Source organism: Elephantulus edwardii, unplaced genomic scaffold (assembly GCF_000299155.1).
Source record: "Elephantulus edwardii isolate Elephantulus edwardi_28Jun2011 unplaced genomic scaffold, EleEdw1.0 scaffold00014, whole genome shotgun sequence".
In the NCBI taxonomy this organism is placed as follows: Eukaryota; Metazoa; Chordata; class Mammalia; order Macroscelidea; family Macroscelididae; genus Elephantulus; species Elephantulus edwardii.
In genome coordinates, this window is record NW_006399764.1 from 10,883,520 (window position 1) to 10,887,927 (window position 4,408).

A 4,408-nucleotide genomic window follows, 5' to 3' on the forward strand; every position below is an offset into this window, starting at 1 on the left:
ACCTCCCAGGCGCAGTCACTGTATACCTTCCCTTTCAGATAGCGATGGATTCCATGGAAGTACCTCTTCACAGCCAGTGTGGGGCCATCGATTGCCAGGCCCGATTCCTCCTTTTCCATCTCTTGCACAAAGCAGGTCTCGAGGTGTTCCAGCTGCAGGTGGAGTCCACTTCGGAGCTGCTCCAGGAGGGTCGTGTTCCAAGCAGCAGAGGCAGCCTGTGTGTGGAAGAGCTGGAAGATCTGCTGGAGGGTCTGGTGGAGGACGCTGACGGCCTGGTTCTTCTGGAGGTGGCTGCCGTCCGCCATCTCCCGGGGCAATCTAAAGTTCTGTCTGTCCTTGAGACAAAAGGCAGGGGAGAGTCTCCTTATTTGGCCTAGAAGCACAAAGGTCTCTTTACAAGCCAAGACATAGTTCTGAGACAGATCACAGCCTAGTGATGGTACAGGGCCATAGCTGGAGACCACCAGGGCTGTCAGAAAAGAGAACAGGAGGGCCATTGGGAGAATTAGGGATGCTGCTGGCCTCACTGAACTGCTTGTCTGATGTGGAACCTAGATCTTAACTTCTCTGAAGACATTCAGTCTTTCATGCCTTTAAATAGGGAACACAATAGTTTTCATTTTCTGAACCTGCCCCTAGACTTTTACTTTCATTTTTTGGGGTTTTGATTTACATTTTCCCCATATGACCTGACATCAGCAATACTTCATTCCATGGCTTCTTCTAAATTCACCTTGAATTTTTGGCAGTGCCTTGCCAATGTACTCTTCCAGCCATTTTTAAGTAATCTTCAGGAGGATTTTACTTGCATATATTTGAAATGGTACTGCTAGTTAATTTCCACACTCACTGGATCACCTTCTTTGGAATGAAAACACATTGTTGTTAGGAGTAGTCTAGTTGTCTACAACTGGTAAGGACCCTGTGAATAGCAGATCTGAACCTTGTCCCATCCCGCACTATTCTCACAACCTTTGATATTTTGAGCCCATTGTTGCAGTCACAGTCCCCATCCATTTTGTTGAAAATAAATTTTTGTTGCTGTTGTACACGGTCAAATCACAATGGCCTCATTCCTTACCCTTCAACGGGTTTTTACAGACAGGTTTTTAATCGCACAGGAGGAAATTGTCCATCTTTCTCCTGCAGAAGAGCTGGGGAATTCCAACAGCATTCCTTTGGGTTGGCAGTATTTAAATACGGATTATTATTCCTGATGTCAGATGGCTCTATGCTGAGACCAAAGAATACTAGAAAGATGTTTACTTCTGTATTGACTATATAAAGATATTAGACTGTAGAGATAATAAGTTATAGATAAGATTAAAAAGAATTCAAATCCCAGAACACTTAATTGTGCTATTGTGAAGTTTTACATAGTTCAAAAAGCAGTCATCTGAATAGAAGGGAACAGAGCATGGTTTAAAAATCAGGGAAGATGTGTGTCAGGGTTGTATCCTTTATCTGTATTTATTCCATCTATATGCTGAACAAATGATTTGGAAATTTGGACTATATGAAGAAGAGTGTGACATCAGGACTGAGGAAGATTCAACAAACTGCATTAGGCCAATGATATAAGCTTGCTTGCTTAAAGTAAAAAGGACTTGAAGCACTTACGAAAGAAGATCAAAGACCACAATCCTCAATATGAATTTAAATCTCAACATCAAGAAAGCAAAATTCCTCACCACTAGATCAAGAGGCAACCTCATGATGAATGGAGAAAAGATTGAGGTTGTCAATGATTTAATTTATGCTTGAATCCACAATCAACATACAATGTGGTATCAGTCAAGAAATAAAAATACATATTGTATTAGTAAAATATGTTGTCAATGATCTCTTTAATGTGCTAAAGAGCAAGGAAGTCTTAAAGACTAAGGTGCACCTGAACCAAGTCATGACCTTTTCTATTGCTTCATGTACATCTGAAAGTTGAACAATGAATAAGGAAGACTGGAGGAGAATCTATGTATTTGAATTGTGGTTTTGGTGAAGAATATTAAATATGCTATGGACTGCAGAAAGAACAAACTTTTCTAAGAGGACATGAAACCTCGGTGCTCTCGAAACTTGTCTAATCTTTAGGTATTAGTGTTCAGTAGATCAAATCTATTCTGGAGATGGTCTCTAAATTTAGATGGGTTATACTCAGTTTTTCTTTAGCTCTTAAGAACTCATTTTTATTTTCTTCAGCTTTAACTTGAAATTGTATATAAGCAAATGATGATCTGTTCCACAGTTGGCCCCTAAACTTATTCTAACCAATGTCAAGGAACTTCTCCATCATGTCTTCCCACAGATGCTATTGATTTGATTCCTGTATATTTCCATCTGGTGCATTCTAGATGTGTGCTCTCCATTTATTCTATTGAGGAAAGGTCCTTACTATTAATAACCCCACGTTGCAAAAGAATATCATGAAATCTCTGACATCTTTTCAATCACTCAAGCCACATAGTTCAACTTCCAATCCTTTTCATTCCTAATTGTTGTATTCCAATCACTGGTGATTATCAATCCATCTTGAGTGCATGTGTGGTCAATTTCAGACTGCAGAAATGGGTAAAAACTTTCAATTTCTTTCCCTTTGGTATTAATTGTTGGTGTATACACTTAATGGTTGTATCAACAAGTCTTCCTTGTATAGTTATTATCCTATGACTGACTGCATTGATGATGAATGTGACATCATTCCTCTTCAACATGTCATTCACAACATAGTAAACCACATGATTGTCTAATATCAAATGGCCAATAGCAGTTCATTTCAGCTTCCTGATGTCTACAATATTGATCTTTAGGCATCCCTGTCATTGTCTTATAATATTATGTTTTCCCGCAAGCAACTCAATGGCACATAACAACAACAACACAATTCTATTTTCCCACATTCAAACCATATACATCACTCACTGTAGTTACTCATAGGTGTTTGCTGTTGTTTCTTCTCATCTTGCATTATTATCACATCAGCAAAGGAAGTTCCCAGGTGCTTTGCTCCATCCACATTGCTAAGGTCAACTCTACCAGAGGGGGTTAGCCCTTGCCCTGTTGCACTTTGAGTGCTTCCTACCGATGGGACTCATCTTCCAACACAACATCAGACAATGTTCTGCTTCTCATGACATTTTTCGCTGAGCTGTGCTTTTAGAAGTAGATTAGGTCCTTCTTTCTAATCTTAGTCTTAGTCCAGCTGTTCCACTGAAACCTATCCACCATGTGTGACCCTGCTCATAACTGAAATATCAGCAATATAACTTCAAGCATCACAGTAGTACACAAGACAGCACAGTAAAAAAAACTGGCAGATGAGTGGTGAGAATTTTTTTTTTTTGCTTTTATTGATCAGATACATTTTATTTTGCCAAGTACAGATTTTACCATTCACCTCTTATACTTGTATTAGTATACTGTTGATATCATGAATTGATTGCTTCCTCTGGCAATATATGTCAACTTGGCTGGGTCATGAATCTCAGTGGTTTGAGAGTTATGTAATGATGTAATTTGTAGCTATGTTAAGATGTGATTCTTTCCTATGATGGAATCTGTTGTGATCAGCCAATTAATTGTAAAAGGAATGCATCTTAACACAGGTCATAGCCTCAATACAATGTAGGCAGAGTTTCCCTAGGGTGTGGCCTATATAATCTTTTATCTCACAAGAGAAAAAAAGTAGAAAAAGTCTTCAGTACCACCATTAAAGAAGTACTAAGAGCAAAGCATGTACTTTGGATCCAAGGTCACAGTGCTTAGAGCCTTCTAGACTCAAGGAAAGGTTTCCCAAACACATATGTACCTCTAAGAAATACCAGGACTACAGATGTTGAAAGGAGGTAAGGACCTCCTCCCTAGAGCTGACAGAGACAGAAAACCTTTCTTTGTATTTGGACTTCTAGCCTGCTCAGCTGTGCTTTCTCCTGGTCTAGTGGGTGAGGATTTTTGTTTCCAATTCAAAGGCAGACATTTTGAATCCAGCAACTTCTCCACTGGAAAAAAGTGGGAAATCTCCTTCTATGTGATTTATAGCCTTTGAAAACCCAATGTTGTTATATGCTGCTGAATCAGAACTTACTTGTAGCAGGGGGTGTTCAGATGCAGGAAATTGAAAGGGAGGAGATTGCCCATGTTTCTTCAATGGAGCAACTGGATTTGAACTGCATGCCCTTGAAATTACAATCTAGCTTCTTACCACTAGGCCATCGGACTTCCTTGTTAGCATCATCGTCATTGTCATTGTTGGGTGGTGTCCAGTTTAGTATGACTCATAGTGACCCTATGAACAGAAAACCCACTAGAGAGTCCATTATAAGCCAGTTCTGACTTGATGGCAATAAGTTTGCGGTTTTGGGAAACTATATTAGGATTCATTTCTATTACAGCAGCACTCAATTCTTAAATT

General features: G+C 39.5%; 1 pseudogene; it reads right to left on the reverse strand.

The window, feature by feature from the left end:
• The window catches only part of LOC102844684, a 2,168-nt pseudogene extending 1,671 nt beyond the window's left edge, over positions 1–497 (reverse strand).
• Positions 498–4,408: the final 3,911 nt, after the last annotated feature.